The sequence below is a fragment of the Tursiops truncatus genome, chromosome 8 (genome assembly GCF_011762595.2).
Source record: "Tursiops truncatus isolate mTurTru1 chromosome 8, mTurTru1.mat.Y, whole genome shotgun sequence".
In the NCBI taxonomy this organism is placed as follows: Eukaryota; Metazoa; Chordata; class Mammalia; order Artiodactyla; family Delphinidae; genus Tursiops; species Tursiops truncatus.
This window is the reverse complement of record NC_047041.1, coordinates 84,201,680-84,217,866: the sequence shown is the minus strand read 5'-3', so window position 1 is coordinate 84,217,866 and position 16,187 is coordinate 84,201,680. Positions and strand designations below refer to the sequence as shown.

The 16,187-nt window shown below is 45.8% G+C and overlaps 1 protein-coding gene and 1 long non-coding RNA gene across 5 annotated transcripts in view; one reads left to right on the top strand and one right to left on the bottom strand.

The window, feature by feature from the left end:
- ABTB2 (ankyrin repeat and BTB domain containing 2) overlaps positions 1-16,187 on the top strand; it is a 182,310-nt gene that overhangs the window by 58,203 nt on the left and 107,920 nt on the right. The window lies entirely within an intron of this gene.
- Positions 13,763-14,580, bottom strand: LOC141279377 (uncharacterized). The gene is made up of 3 exons (XR_012333510.1): positions 14,445-14,580; positions 14,158-14,260; positions 13,763-13,905 (listed from the first exon to the last, which is right to left on the bottom strand). It is a non-coding gene; the product is annotated as an uncharacterized lncRNA (long non-coding RNA).

Here is a 16,187-nt window from a genome sequence, read left to right as displayed (position 1 = left end):
ATATCTTGACAGACCCCAGTCTCTCCTACGTGCAGGGAGCCTGGGAAACTCGGGCACCACTTGCTGCCTTTCCACTCAGCAGATGAAGGTTTTCAGGGTGTGTACAGTGGCTGTAAAATGCTGTTTTTCCTCAGTTGGTCTTAAGTGAGTGTTAGTCTCTTGTGTCTTAGAAAGAAGAATATGAACACTTTATTGGGAAAAAAATTTATAACTGTTTCCATTTATAGCACTTCAGAGAATGAACATGGGAAATAGTTTAAGCTGGTAATTTTAGCCATTAGTCCTAACTGTGGAATTCCCGGAGACACTTACCCATCTGTGTTCAAGTCGCAATTATTCTGTCCTCTCTGGCACACACTTTTCTTTTGTTCCACTTTTATTTCCCCCTCTGAAGCTTTTCTGAAGGCCACCTGTCCATGATGATGTATAGATGATTTTCATATCTGCCATATGTGGCTAATGAGCTGCTTAAAATATCTTTCTTTGACTGCTGCCACTATTACAGAGAAGAACCACACTTGTAAAGTTTAGAAATTGTTTTCCTGGGGTCACTTGTGTTGGCATGGACTGCTGAGGTCAGGGAGGAATTGGATATAATCTTGACAAGAGAAAGTTGGGCCTTCTCTGCTCCCAGTCTGCAGTGTAACCCCTAACTCCAGCTGCCATCTTGAAAACACAGATTTCTGACCTCAAGTGTGACTGAGCAAGGGAGGGTAGCTACTTCCACCCAAATCCAATTCCACTCTGCAGAGACACGTGCCCTCGTCCAGTTGTTCCTATACTTTAATCCGCTAATGATTTGAAAATCATTTCATGATTTTGTCCATTGATTTGACTACATTGTACTCAATATTTCTCTTGAAATCAGTTTTTTAAAATTCAGCCTTGTTCTGAGTAATACTATCCACAACACTGAGTTTTGGATGGGCTTATTGTTTTTTTCCTAACACATTATACACGTTACTATTAAATATTTTGAAATGTTTATCCAAGTACCAATAAGTTTCCCAGCACAGCACTTAGAGTAATATTTCTTTAGTATAAGTGCTGCTTATCTGAAATAATGATTTAGATATTATTTTGGGGAAATGAGAAGGTCTGTATTTAGAGTATACATAGATGATAAGCCCCATTCTGATTTCACAGATGCAAAAACTCAAGACAAGGAGCTATGCATAAACACATTATGGTTCTATGCAAAAGTCAGGAATTTGCAGGGCCCTCTCTGAGTATAAAAAACAGCCTTTAGAAGCATGGTTCAGGACAGAACCAAAATAAAGATTAGAATAGAATCATTAGGGTCCCCACACCATTTAAGATGTTTAATTGAAAACAGAAAAGAAAGAAAAAAGAGGCTAAGAAAATGCTTCATTCAGTCCAACAATCTGTCATGTGCCCTGGCTACTTAACATGTATGCACGTGTATATGAGTGTTTTTGGATCTCTCTTGCTCTCCCTCTGTTTCAAATAAGCATAACTTCAGTGGCCAGCACTCTGGCCCAGATGTCTCAGATGGAGCCTCTTTTGCCAGCTACCCTAAACAGAGTAGTACCTCACCCTGGTAATCCTTATTAATGTAGAATCCCGTATCCTATCCTTAGAACCCTGTTAAACGTGACATTTTTTTTTTTTTGAAAAGCGGTATCTCTACTTATTTTTGTCTGATAACATCCAATCGTAAAAAAACATAAAGCATCCCAGAGGGTGCAGATGGATTCCATGATCCTATCCCCAGAGATACACCCAAACATTAGCAGTATTCATCCTTATATCTTCCACATTTTTTTTCATTTTTTAATATCTTTTTGAACTGTGGTAAAAAAAAAAAAAAAACCTCACAAAATTTACCTTCTTAACCATTTTTTAGTGTGCAGTTCAGTAGTGTTAAATATATTCACGTTGTCGTAAAACAGATCTCCAAAAATTTTCATCTTGCAAATCTGAAACTCTCTACCCATTAAACACCCCCCAACCCCTTCCTCCCTCCCTCCCTCCCTCCAGCCCCTGGTAGTCACTCTACTTTCTGTTTCTATGAATTTTACTACTTTAGATAGCTCATATAAGTAGAGTCATACAGTATTTGTCTTTTTGTGACTGGTTTATTTCACTTAGCATGATGTCCTCAAGGTTTGTCCATGTTGTGGCTTGTGACAGGATCTCCTTCCTTTTTAAGGCTGAGTAATATTCCATTGTATGTATGGACCAGAGCTTATTTATCCATTCATCCATCAATGGACATTTGGGTTGCATCGTCTCTTGGCTGTTGAGAATAATGCTGCTAAGAGTATGGATATGCAAATAGTCTCTTCCAGACACTGCTTTCAATTCTTTTGGTTACATACCCAGAAGAGGGATTGCTAGATCACATGGTAGTTCTGTTTTTAATATTTTGAGGCACCTTCATACTGTTTTTCACCGTGGTTGTATCATTATACAACCACATCAACAGTGTACAAGGGTTGCGGTTTCCCTATATCCTCTCCAACACTTGTTATTTTCTGATTTTTGGATCATAGCCATCTTAACGGGTATGAGGTGGTATGTCATTGTGTATCCTTCCTGTCTTTATGTGTCTGTGGAGACACACCTTTAAAACATAAGTGTGATCATATTATATGTGCTTTCTTTGTGGAAAATGGCCTCTCTCTCCTGCTATGTTTGTGTAAAAAGCTATTAACTTCCATAAATATTTTAACTCTTAGTGCCAAGGGAATAAAACGAGCTAAAGCAGAAGACTGGGTTGGGTTTTGTTTTGTTGTGTTAGACCAGGTATTTTTTTAACGACTGTTACAATGAATCCATTTGGAATCATCTTTTAACTCTATTTCTGTCTATGAAAATTTTTATAATAAAAAATTTTAATACCGCAGTGTTTTTATTAATTCACATTCTTTGTCTGACTTTAGGAGAACAAAAATTGGAGTGAGCTAATATCTGCTTGTTTGCTGACTCTTACTGGTTTACTTAGAGAAGTGTTAGCTTGTGAGCAAACATGGAAATTGGTGTTCTGAGAAAATCCAGGGCAGGGGCTTTGGGGCATGTAAAATCCAAGGCAGTAGGAGGAGCATTTAGGGGCCTGCATCAAACTTCCATGGTAGGGTCAATACAACTGATTTGCTGTGATTTAGGAGTTCCATTCAAATGTCTTTAGGGGCTAGGCCATTCATCTTTGTTCATTTGTTTTAATGAAGATGTTGGAGGTGAGGCAGTTGGGAATAGTGGGGACTACAGTAAGCTGCTGGCCCTGCCTAAAGGCTATTCAAACTTAAACTTTAACAAAAGCAAAGCTGTGTGGGCCAAACAACACACATCTGGTTTGAATCGGGCTCAAGGGTGCAATTTGACATCTGCTGTGGAGCTGTGGTTCTTTATGGGATATTCTTTGCCTTGGGGGTTGGTTCACCATCTCTCAGGTTTTAGTGACCTGCCCCCAGATCTCCCTTGTTTAGGCTCTAGATTATTGTGCTCCTGGCTCATGCCCAGGGCCCTGTGCTGGCTCCTGCCAGGAAGGACCATCTCATCAATTGACTTTAATAAACCATTTAGATGGGAATGAAGATTTGGGGTCAGGGGTAACTTTAAGTTATGGCCTGAGCAAAGTTGGTTTGTGGGGTTCTCAAGAATGCCACGTGTGTTCTGGTGGTCCTGGAGTCAGGCTTGGGTAGATTCCAACTCTGCTGCTCACCAGTTGTGTGTTTCTAGGAGGCAAATGGCTTTGCCTGTCTACGCCTCACGTTCTACCTCTGAGAGTGGTAGCATGATAAAGGGTTTTTGTGAGATTGAATAAGACAATATAGGGAAAGTGCCCAGCACATGGTCAGCCCTGCATTAGCATTAACCATGGCTATTGGGGTGTAGAGGCCTTGTGGATGTGCCGTGGTGAATCCCGAAAATTAATTGTAAAATGTTGTGTTGATGGGCACTTTATTTTTCCTGGGGAGAAGATCCATTACCTTTCATCAGATTCTAAGCATCAGCCATGATAAAGAAGGGACCCCGATGTTCAGGGATGCTGAGGAAGTTGTCACAGGACTCAGATGTTGGAGCATTGGCACGCAGGTCTTCTTGGACCTGGAAACACAAGGTCGAGTTTCGTTCACTCTTTCCATCCCCGTCAGAACCTGACTGATCAGAGATTTATTCCATTGACCCACTTTCTCCAAGGACAGAGCCAGTTTTCCAGGCAGTGCCGACATCAGAATTGGAAAAGCAGATTCTCGGTCAGCCAATGTGACCTCAGTAAAAATGGCCGTGTTGCTGGGTTTCCGTGTGAAGGCAGGGGTAGGGGCAAGGGTACATGATGAATAACCCCAGAGGGACTGTGAAGGTCGCTGCTGATGTTATGACCAGTTGCAGGAGTGTCCAGGGAAGGAAGGCTGTACTTCATGTCAGGGCAATAAGGTGGAGTGTTTCCCAGTATATTCTGCTGCGACCCCTCCCTCCACCTTCCTCGTGCAGCCGTGGAGGGATTTCTGCAGCAGCGCGGAAGCCCGGCTTCTAGGGCAGTGGCCTTGGCCACGTGGCTGGGGGTCATCCTTCACTGTCATCCTCCTGTGGACCTGTGAGTCCCGAACCACACCCTCCCATCCCACCCTCATCCCCGGGGTGAAAACACGACTCGGAAGACTAATGAGGCAGTGGCAAAATAACTCATCTAGTGCTCTGTCCTTCTGTTTCCTTTTTCCAGGCCTGATTCAGGGAACTCAAAACTTGGAGGGGTGCATGGCCTCTAGGGGACCAGCTATTGGAAATCTTTGATTCTTGCACTTAGGAAAACCCCAAAGAATGTCTTCATCTCTGGTTCGTTGGCTTTGTTTATGCAATGGGCATTTTTAGATGATTGAATAGAAATTGGTGGAGAAAAAGTCAGATGGGTTAAAGCATGGACAGTGGGACAAACAGTTGGGTAGATAGGTGATAAACAAGAATAGCAAAATGTTAGTGATAGACTCTAGTCTAGATGGTGGCTGTACAGGTGTTCACTGTAAAATGCTTTCAATTTTGCTGTCTGTCTGAAGATTTTAATAATCAAATGTTGTAGGAAATGAGATGAAGTATCTGAGTATAAAACCTTTGGAAAATGGCAAAAGACAATTCATGGATTTGGGATCCCACCTCTCCCCCCACCCCCTGCAATTGTTTCCCCATTTTTTTTTCAAGCTCTGTCTTCATGGCCTATTCACTCCGTTTGGGGCACTTGGGGGCTTGTTCTAGGTGATGTGGATACAACAGTGAGCAAGGTGGTCCCCTGATTGCAGAACACACACCCTTTCATTCTTTTGGGGGGAGGTCAGACAAGCAATAGTGGAAAGTTCTATAAAAAGAAAAAATTTTTAAAAAACAACCATGGAAACACATAGTGAGGAGGGAGCTGAGCTGCTGTATATTGAGGGCCTAGGGAAGGCCTCTCCAGGAAGGAACCATCTGAGCCGAGACCTGAGTGATCAGAAGGCACTAGCCATGCAAGGATGAAGGGAGGAGCAATACAGGTGGAGAAGCTGCTGCAGAGGCCTGGCGATGGACACATACTTGGTGGATTGGAGGAAAGGAAAGAAATCCAGTGCGTGTGATCAGGGAGTGGCTGAGAGACAGGTGGGCTGGGGGGTGGGGGGTGGGGTAGGCAAAGGCGTACATGGTAGGCCTAGAATGTTCCTCTGATTGAAGGAAGCAGTCAAGGTTGGAGGGAGAGCATCCTGTGGGGCAGACCTCTGGGTATCGAACTGTCCATTGCATGTGATGAACTGGGGTCCCCGAAGTCAAGTCACGCGTGTAGAGGCCCTGGCTTGGGCAGAGAGGCTCTGTGTGTTGTGTAAAAGCTGTCTTCACAAATTGAAAGAGTTTTGAAGAAGTGGAACTATTTGGTGACTAGGATCAGTTGACTATTCATAATTGCAGAATTTTCCCACCCCCAACCCAGGAGCTCAGTTCTGTTGGTATATATATATATATATATACACACACACACACACACACACCAAATATATATATTTGTAATTATCGTAGGGTAAAATCGGCTTTGGGGGATGTTGACGCAGTTCTCTTGTATACACTTGGGTAACCACTGCCACAATCAAGATACAGAACAGTTCCACTACCCCAAAAAGCTCCCCCCTGCTATACTTGAGTCACAGCATCCCCAGTGCCCCACCCCCTGACAACCACCGATCTGTTCTCTATCAGTATAGTTCTGTCTTTTGAGGGCATCGTACACATGGAATCTTGCAGTACATAACTTTTTGAGACGGGCTTCTTTCATGTAGCATAATGCCCATGAATATGTTTTTAAGCTTCCAAGGGGACATGTTGAGAATAATAATCAAGTGGCTTTTGTTTTTCTGGGAGTGAGGGAAGGGAGAAGAAGCAGCACAAAAATGGCAATGGATGGCGAGAACCAAAAACAGGAGTGGGGGACACAGAGGCGGGCACTGGGCAAGGATGGTTGGGGAATGAACCTGGTCTGTAAAGGGAGATCGTATCAAGCTGTCTTCTGTAAGTGTGCGGTGTAAATCTCCTTTGATTTTTTTCCCCAATAAACCTTCAGTACTGGAGGTTGGGTTATGGAGTTGAATTTATTTAGGGCCTTTTGGCCGCCTCCTGCCGGGTACACATGAGTCGAGGACAGAGGCTGCCCATCTGGTTCCAGTCCATCCAAAATACAAGCTGCAGGGGGGCAACTTTTGGCTTAAACAGGAAACAGTGGAATAAAAGGATAGGGGAGTGGGTGCCTCACTGTGCCCTGGGTCCACGTTCCTGCAAAGCGGTGAGAGGCTGGCTGCCCGGCTGCTTTAGTCTCAGGCTGGGAGAGGGGCTGGTGCACTCTGGCCGGTTCTCGACAAAGGCAGAATCCCTGAGTAAACTGAGCAGTTTGTGCACATGTGTGGCAGAGTGAATGTAACAAGACCGAAGGGCGGGGTGGAGAGCCCCTGCCTTCTCAGCTGTGCTGCTCAAGCGTCTGCCCTCCTCCGGCCTCTCTGAGATCACATGTGTAGAAGGACTTTGTATGCCACAAACCGATTGCGGTCTTTTCATTGTTACTGTCCATTTCTGCACCTTCATGGTTAAGAGGCCTGCCAGATAATTAAAGTAGGGGAATGGAAAAAAGGCCAACCTGTTTTTCCATTAGCAAGGGTGCATTGCTGTGTTTCTCTGGTTACCGCCAGAGCAAAGCGCACCGGGTCCTGCTGCGTGATGACGAGTCCCCAGACACCCCCGATAGTGATCGATGGTGCCCGCCTAGCTCCGGGGCTCACATAATGAGCTGTGCAGCCCCACCAGAGTCACCAGCCAGCATCGGGGAAACCTCCCCTCCCCCACTGTCCACTTCTACAACAAATGTCCCTCTCCACCCGCCTCCGTGGTCGGGTTTCCCTTTGATTGGCAGAGACCCTGTTATTTCCGCCTGGGCTGCCTGACAGCCTCTCTGCCTGGTCTAATTATGCCGAGTCTATTCTCGGGCCACAGCGACCCCAGGAAGGCTTTATCAGATTGTCCAACTGACCGTGACCAGATCTCCAGCACCTGCCTCCCTTGCTGATTGAGGATGGAAGGTGTTTATACACAGCCGAGCTGGGGGCTGATAGACTGGCCAGGGTCCTGTGCTGAGGACCGCCCGTCTGAGTGTCAGTGATGAAAAATGGAGTCGGCCTCGCCACCCAGCCTCATTAACGCCCCTCGGGGTCCAGACAGCATCAAGCGGGGCGTGTGCAAGCACAGCACCTGCTGCCATTGTTCAGGGCCCACGGAGACAGGTATCCAGCTGCAGCAGTGTTACTTGGGTCCATCTTTTACCGTTTTTTTTGTCCTCTGCTTTCTCCACCTTTCCTGTTCCAGTCACCGATTCTCCGCTCCTGTTCATCCTTCTCTAATCCATCCTAACTGTGGCCTCTCACCTTTGTCTTCCACCCTCATACCTTGCTTCCAGTGTCAGCTTTCAGAGCAGCCAGTCGGAATTCCTGTTTGGGGGTTGATTTATTGGGGTCGTAATGTTCTGTTCCTGAATGGAATCCTTGGTGTTGCCAATCTTTTCCAGGCACCCAAGGGTGTTTCTGGTTATACACAGAGTTCCTGGAAGGCACCCCAGGCATCGGGGCTGCTCCCTCTGGTAACTGTGGTTAAATGGCCCATTTTGATAGGAACATTAAATCATCAAGGTCCTTCAGGGTTCTGTTTGCTAATGGATCACTGGTAGCCTGAGAAGGTAAGAGTGTAACAAAAGCCAGGACGTTTCTGCCCTCTTGGGTGATGGGGTTCGGCCCATTGTCTCATTTAACCTCGGCATCCCTGGGCTGAGCCAGGCTCTCCTATCTGAGAATCATGGGGAGGGCTTTACTGCTCCAAGTGTGGTCTCTGGACCAGCTGCAGCATCACCTGGGAGCTTGTTAGAAATGCAGAATCTCAGGCCCCACCCCAGACCTCCTGAATCAGAGTCTGCGTTGTGATAAGATCCCAGAGATCATGTGTACAGTGCAGTTTGAGAAGCTCTGTACCAGGACCTAAATCTGGTAGGGAAACCCTCCTTTGGATTTGCCAAGAAGTAAGAGAACTCAGCAACTTCCATCAAATGGGCTGGTGAAGAGTTCTCCCTTCTGGCCCAGGGAGGACCTTGTTAAGGAGACAAGAAAACCGGTTGGAAGCATGTTTGCTGAGGCTAAGGAACCCAGTGTGGGTCTTAGGCCCCTGGGGCTAAGTTTCTTAGCAGCAGCTTCTCCTTATTCTGGAGGAAATGTTTTGGTGTTGCAAGACCACCTAAAGAACAGTGTCCTCTAGGGCCACCTTGGATGGTACCCTCTAGGTTGACTGGTACTTAGTGATGATTTTTCTGTCTTGATCCATGCCCTAAATTACTGCTACCTGTCTTTTGTTAAATTTGAAAATTTGAAGCTTGGATTTATAGGACGGTATTTTTTTTCTCAGCGTATATTTTTACAGTTGCTAAATGGACATACACTGCTTGCTTCTTGAATCAAAAGAAAACTTTTTTATAACTTTTATTGTACAACTAATATGTTTAATGTAGACACAAGTTTAAAATGTGTGTCCTCAAAAAAGGAGCTAAAATCATCTATAATGTCACTGTTTGGAGATTATATCTTCAAGTTGTTGATTCATATATAGAGATTTTGGTTTCGTTTCACATACAGAGATTTTTGTTACTTTCCACACTGTTTCATAACCTCCTTTCCATTCAATATACTATCAATATCTTTCCAAGTCAGTAAATAGAGCTCTTCTACATATTCATTTTTAATGCCTTACAAAGCATTGCATTATATGAGCTGTTCTATATAACGAATTTATGTAATTTGTCACCTGTTTTGGGGCATTTTGGTTTACAGTGCTTTCTGTTATATTGGCATGGCCATGAACTTAATCTGTAGCAACACTTTTGCACATGGTCCTAATGATTTATTTAGAATAACTTTTCAAATACATATAAAAAGACAACCTTCCAAAAACAAGAAGGTTGACTCTGAGTTTTGACTCCGTCCTGGGATGTAGCTTTGTGTCTGCTAATGGCAACTTCAGGTGATAAGCCATCAATATGCTGGAACGAGGTGATGCAGCTTCATTGTGGCAAATGGCCCTTAGGAATCATCTGGGCTTTCTGAAGAAAACAAATTATTTGGGTTCTGCAGCTCAGTGGCCCGCCTGGTAGGCAGCCACAGAAGGCTGTGCTAGAATTCCAAAGCCTGGCTGGCAAAGCTTCGGTGATAGTTACAGGATCATCTCTACAGAAGGGCCCAGGGGAGGTACAGAGACTCTTGTGAGTGGGAAGCATGACGCTGTATGTATGTATAGGGGCCACACCCTGGATTTCGGCAGGAGTCAGAAGAGATCCGAGGCTTGGGTGTGGGCAGCTGCGCTAAAAGGGGAACTAGAGGTGGTTTCTAGCCAGGGCGGAGCTGGGAGCCAGCATCCAAGAGGGGAGTGGCCTCAACAGCAAGGGGCAGGTAAGGATTTGCGAGGCAGCCAGGGCAGAGCCAGGATCAGCTGTCTCGGGGAGCAGGTATTGGAGAGCTCCTGCCAGATGTACACGGAAAGGATGTCGGAAGCTCGGTGCATACTCCTGGTCTGGGAGAGAGTCTGCTGGGTGTCACGCTGTTGCCACGACTGTGGTTTTGGGTGGAGGTTCTCATTCCTGGGAAACGTAGCTGCTCAGCCCAGTATGTTCCCCCATGAAAGGCAGCTACAGCCACTTAAATGCCACCACCTCCTCCTGGCTAGGAACAACCTCTCCAGTGTTGCTTTATCTGTGTCCCAGCTAGGGCCTTTCCCATTTTCTTTGTTATGCTATAGTTAGTTATATGTGTGTCTCAGGAAAAGCAGTACGGTGTGGGGAGAGCACCCAGGAATTACGAGTCCACCAAGCTCTTCAGTTAGCATTCTGCCTCCTCCAATTACTGGGTCACCCTTGGGTAAGTTACTTAACTTCTCTGAGCCTAAGGGTCCTCATTTATAAAATAGGGCGGTTGTAAGGATTAGAAGTAATGACATAGAAAGTGTTCCCTTAGTAGCCGGCTGGATAGTAAGTGCTTAAATCGCCCATTTTTATTGAGGGCTTAGTGTAGTCCTTAAGGGTTTGTGGATCATTGTCTGTGGGCAGATCCCACTAGACATGACTGTTAGGTTAGTAATAGGGGCCCTGAGGTCAGAAGGCTTGGGACAGCCATCCCGCCTCCCAGACCTCAGCTAGGAAAACATTCACTGCCAACAGATTATTGAGCTGTGCCTTTCTGACCAGGCGGGGAGAGAGAGACAGACCGACAGACAGACAGACCGACCGACTGACCCACGGACCCTGGGGCAGCTGTTGGAGCTAGGAAGGCGCCGGCTTGCTGAAGGCTTGAGGAGGGCGTTCTGACCTGGCACAGGGAGGGCCCTGTGATGGTCTTCTCTCTGACCTGGATGCCACAGCCCAGCAGGCAGGCAGCAGAGCCACTACCCAGGAGCTTGGCCTGGCCTCACCGTCTCAGCTCCAGGCTCACCCATGGCCTTCCTTTGCCATGCTGAGTAGTACAGTGATCAAGCCTCCATGTGCCAGGGTCCCATCCCGGCTCCATCCTTTCTGTTTGTGTGACCTTGGGCAGGTTCTTAACCATTTTGTGACTCAGTGTTCTCATCTGTACAATGGGGATAATAGTACCTACCCCATAGGTTCTTCATGAGGGTCAAATGAGTTTATTTATAAAAAAGCATTTGGAATAGTGACTGGATATAGAAGGCATTTTCTTTATCAGTGTTTGCCAGTGCCTTCTGTCTGCCTCAGGCCTTTCATCTTAACCTCTTGTTTCTTCTTGAGAGCAGAATCCCTGTCTGATCCATTTAACCTCCACTTAGTAAGGATTCCTAAATATTGGTTGGATGGATGGATGGGGAGGCTCAGCCTATGATACCAGATAGAACTGGGTTCAAATTCTGACTTTGCCCCTGTCTGTGGACCCTTGACTTCGCTGGCCTCATTACCTCTTTGTAAAATGGAGTAGAATAGACTCCTCCTAGGATTGTAGCAAGGATTAAATTAAAGAACCCATGCGAAGCCCATGACAGTAGTGAGCTTTCAGGAAATGGCGGTGCTGATGCTGGTGAGTGAAATATTGCCTCAGTAAATAAATATGGCCTCATTCTACCACATTAAGTAGGTGATTCCTGCATTTTTTCAGGTTTCATTTTGAAGTATGAGGATGAGTTCTGGTTTCTGTTTAGTTTTCGCCGGTGACTGTCAGAACACAGGAAGGAAAACAGGACACCTATGCACAAGCCATCCTTTCCCACTTCCCACAGCTGTACCCTTAGAACTGCTCTTCTGTAAGTACTTTTCACACACAAGCCAGTGTCAGACATTAGACCGCCCCAGAGGTTCACTGTGACCTTTGGAGTCCACTGTGTGTCCGTAGCGGCCAAGATCATTGGGCATCTTCCCAACCTCACTGTGGTGGTGGTCTGGCTTGGAGCACATCGCTTGTCTCCAAGTTGGTGCTGACTCTCCTGCTTGGAAATGCCAACACACACCTTTGTGTGTACAGTGATTTAGTTTTCTCATGAAGGCGCCCGGGCCACCAGGGTGTCAGACATTTGGGAGACCTAGCAGGCAGTAAGCTGTGTTCCTGACAAGCTCAGACTCTACAGGGTGCTGTGGGGAGTCAGAGAGAGGATATGATTTTGTCCATCACGTGCCCACAGGGGCTGGTGACACTCAGCCATTCCCTCAATACATGAAAACGGAAGCCAGCACACTGGGCAGCTTTAGTTTCCTTATCTGTGAGTTTGGGGTGATGATTACTGAGTAGAGGACTTACCCCAGTATCAACTAATCCCCAGAGTAATTCTCAGAACACTGCTCATGTGAATGCACCACGGGAAAAGGTTCCATGGCCAAATATGTTTGGAAAATGCATTACTCTGTCTTTCCTTCTTGGCATTTTATAATACACATTTGCATATTCAAGGCTCTGAGAAGTCCTGCAGCAAAGAAACAAACTTTACATTGTTTAACCCAGAAGTGCCCAAATCAAATTTACCATGAACAGGAACACTTTTTTTTTCAGCCCTAGAGGCTAAATAAAAACACTGAAGATATCTAATTATCCTAAAAGAGTTTATAACAAGTGATTATGTGAACATTAAGAAAGGAGAATCTGTTCATTTTTAATAAGACATTTAGAAAATGGTAGAATTAAAAGTACTTGGCAAAAAAGTATTTTGTTTTGGTGGCCAGTCACTTTTAGATTTGATCTTAAAATACTCAATGTCTTACCAACCCATGGCCCTCTTGAAATACCAGAGTCATGATATGCTAGGAGATGCTCCCAATGGGGGTAAGGCTTGAACTTGAGTAATAAAGGTATTTATTTAAAGAGCATTTCAAAGATGCTCTTTATGAGACACTGGATTAACTAGGGCTGTTCATTCAAGTCGTTTCATTTGGACCTTTAAACACACATTCTCAGCCAAGTGAGCACCTCCTGAGCCTGCCCCGATCTAGCTGTTCCAGCCCCATCAAGCAGTATGAAACTGGAGCAGAATGAAAGATCCAGAGTCATCGATTTATCCTGAAGAATACTTTTCATATATCTTGTGTCCTCAAAATGCTGGACCGTGGAAATCGGGACGGATGACCAGACCCCACTCCCCCACCCGCCTCCCCGAGCCTCATTGCTCACTTGCTCAGACTGTTCTGGTAAGGAATGGAAGTGTGGATCTGCGGGTCATCATTATCCTGGATCTGAGAGTTCATTAGGTCACCTCCAAAACCTCTGCGCCAGCTCAACAAGAGAGAAAGGGCCGCTGCGAGCTCTTGTTTATTTATTACAGTCCTCTAATTGTACATCCCTCTCACCCCCCAGCTCCTGTGGCTGGTCAAGCTAATTTGATCTGACGTCCTGGCATTCGAGATTTGTCAAGTATTGTAACCCTAAGCGGTACTAATATTGAAAACTGTACTTGAAATTTATGTGATCCAGATGTGCATGGCAATAAAGCAGAGAGATGAAATGGCAGGCTTGGGCTGGGGGACGGGGGGAGGGATGAGGGAGTGTGTGTGTGGAAGAATCCTGTTGCCCTATATTTTTTCCACATGGTATATAGCCAAGAAGGATTTTACGTGTTAATATTTTCCCTTAAGAATAATAACTGGATTATGAAGTATAGCTTTAAGTAAGTACCAGCATCGGTTTTATTTGCAGCCAAGAATAACTGATTAAGTTTTGGGGAGCAGAAAGGCGATCCATTTTAAGTTCTTTTTAAAACTCTTAAATCGGTCAGGTCCCTTCAGCAGTGCGGTCTTGAGAATTATTAGTCACACTGAGTCAGGATGTTTGACGTGGTTCTCTTTAGTGTCGAACGTTTTCTATTTCAACATGTTGTTTTTCTCGCTGGAGGGCCTTTGGTGTCATTCGGAGGCCCCCGCTTAAAAAGAAGGGTTTGACCCCTGAGTTGTCAGTTCCGAGCCCCCCACATTGGTAATGCCCAAGCGCCCTTTCTATTTTCCAGAAGCTCATTGAGTAGCTGAATTAACTGTGGAAAGGTCTCCGTTCAGGTATCCGATGGTGGCCTTCCTTGGAGCGCTTGTCTGGCATCTCCCTCCTCCACCCCCAAGCAGTGGCCCCCTGTACCGACTCCAGCAGGACAGCCCCCTTCTCTGCTCATGGCCTTGCCCACCTGTGAAGATGACCACGGGATTTTATCCAGCTGACCTGACAGGAATAGTTCGCGTAGCTCACCTGACAGGGAGTTCTGGGTCGGAAGTTTTGGTGTCCTTGACCTGAAAGGGTGGCAGAAAGTATTGTTAGTCCTAAGCTTGTTGTGCGTAATTAGCATCTACCCTTAAATAGACCTGGAAGCCCAGGGAAAACTGGTCATGCCAGCTAGTAAAAGCAGGTGACGATGATACAGAAAAGGAAGCAGAGAGCTGGGATCCACATGAGTGGCGGCGACTTTTGGCGGACCTGGCTGTTAGCGAAACCCATGGCTGCAGTTGGTGCTTATTTCTAAGCAAGAGATCCAAGATCAGGTTGATATTTTAGCCCCGTCTGCGGGTAGAATAAAGGGAAAATAATGTCCAGGATTCAGGGGGAGCCTGTGGCATGCTGGCATTCCCGCTTAACTAAACGGCTCTGGAGAAAGTCCAGGGTGTTCTGTTTCCACGGCAGGGGTGGAACGTTCTCCACTGGGTGTACCAGCTTTTCTTTTGTCATAACTTATAGCCCTAATTCCAAGAGGGTGAGGAGGTCGATGCCTGCATCTCAGGCTCCCCTGAACAGAGCCTCAGCCTGTGGGCTACAGCCCTGTTTCGACTCAGATCTTGAGTAAGGAATGCTGTCATGGCTCCAAGCCAAATAGATTCCAAATGATGGAATCTGATTTTTCCTGTTGGGTTTTGAGGTAAGGGAGTCAGTGTGTGATATGATGTGATCAGGCCTCCGTGGGGCTCTGGATGGGGCGGGGCCGGCACAGAGCGCAGGTGAGTCATCACCATCTATTCTGCAAGGCTCAGCAGCCTGGGTCCAGACAGAAGGCAGATGGTCAAGGCTGCTGGTCCAGTTCTCTCTGCTGACGTCGTCACCTCATGTAGTGTAGAAGGATGGAGGACGAGAGCAGGCTGGGAGTGGGGAAGCAGGAACTTTCCGGGACAGGAATGTTTCAAGGCAGGTTTTAAGGCACATTTGCACGGTATTGAGCCACGCTGAGCTGGTGTGGACTGACCCGTGTGTCTAACAGGATCCCAAGACTGAAATGGGGTTCTGCAAAGCCACTGGTCTGACTTTGTACCTCCCAACTAGCACAGAGTGAGACCTGCTTGGCCAGAAAAGGAAATGACCTTTTTTCTTTTCTTTTCTTAATGCTTTTATTTTGTTTGTTTTAATTTTTAAATTTTTTCTTTTTCTTTTTTGGCCATACCACACAGCATGCAGGATCTTAATTCCTCAATCGGGGATCAAACCCATGCTCCCTGCAGTGGAAACGGAGAGTCCTAGGCACTGGACCACCAGGGAAATCCCTTCCTTTCTCCCCTCCCCTCCCCTCCCCCCCCTTTCCCTTCCCTTCCCTTCCCTTCCTGGTTATCCAACAGAGGTGTGCATTGCTTTGTGGTTGTGTGTTTGTTTTAAATATGTAGTATAACCATTCCAATGTACTAGTTAATACAAGGATGGATACATGAGATCATACTAGAAGGGCTATAACCAGAACTGAACCATAGCATTAATAAAGGGCAAAATGAGAGCCCAGCCAAGAGGAGCTGTGGTTGTGAGGGGTGGAGCGTAGCCTGGTGGCTAAGAGCTGTAACCTGGGAGTCCGTGAGCCTGGATTTGGATCCTGGCCCTGTGGCCTATTAGCTGTGACCTTGGCCTCTCCAGCCTTCTGTCCTCTTACTATAAGATGGGGAGGTGGTGAGGGGCAATATAGAGGTAGGGGTAAGTAAGAGGTACAGACCATTAGGCAGAAAAATAAGCTACAAGGATGTATTGTACAGCATGTGGAGTATAGCCAATATTTTGTAATAACTATAAATGGAGTATAACCTTTAAAAATTGTGAATGCACTATATTGTACATCTATAACTTTTGTAACATTGTATTGCAACTATACTTCCATTGAAAAAAAATTTTTTTTAGTAAAAAAAAGATGGGGAGATGGTACCATGCCATAAATTGGCCTGAGAACTGAGTGCACCTAACAGGAAACAAGTG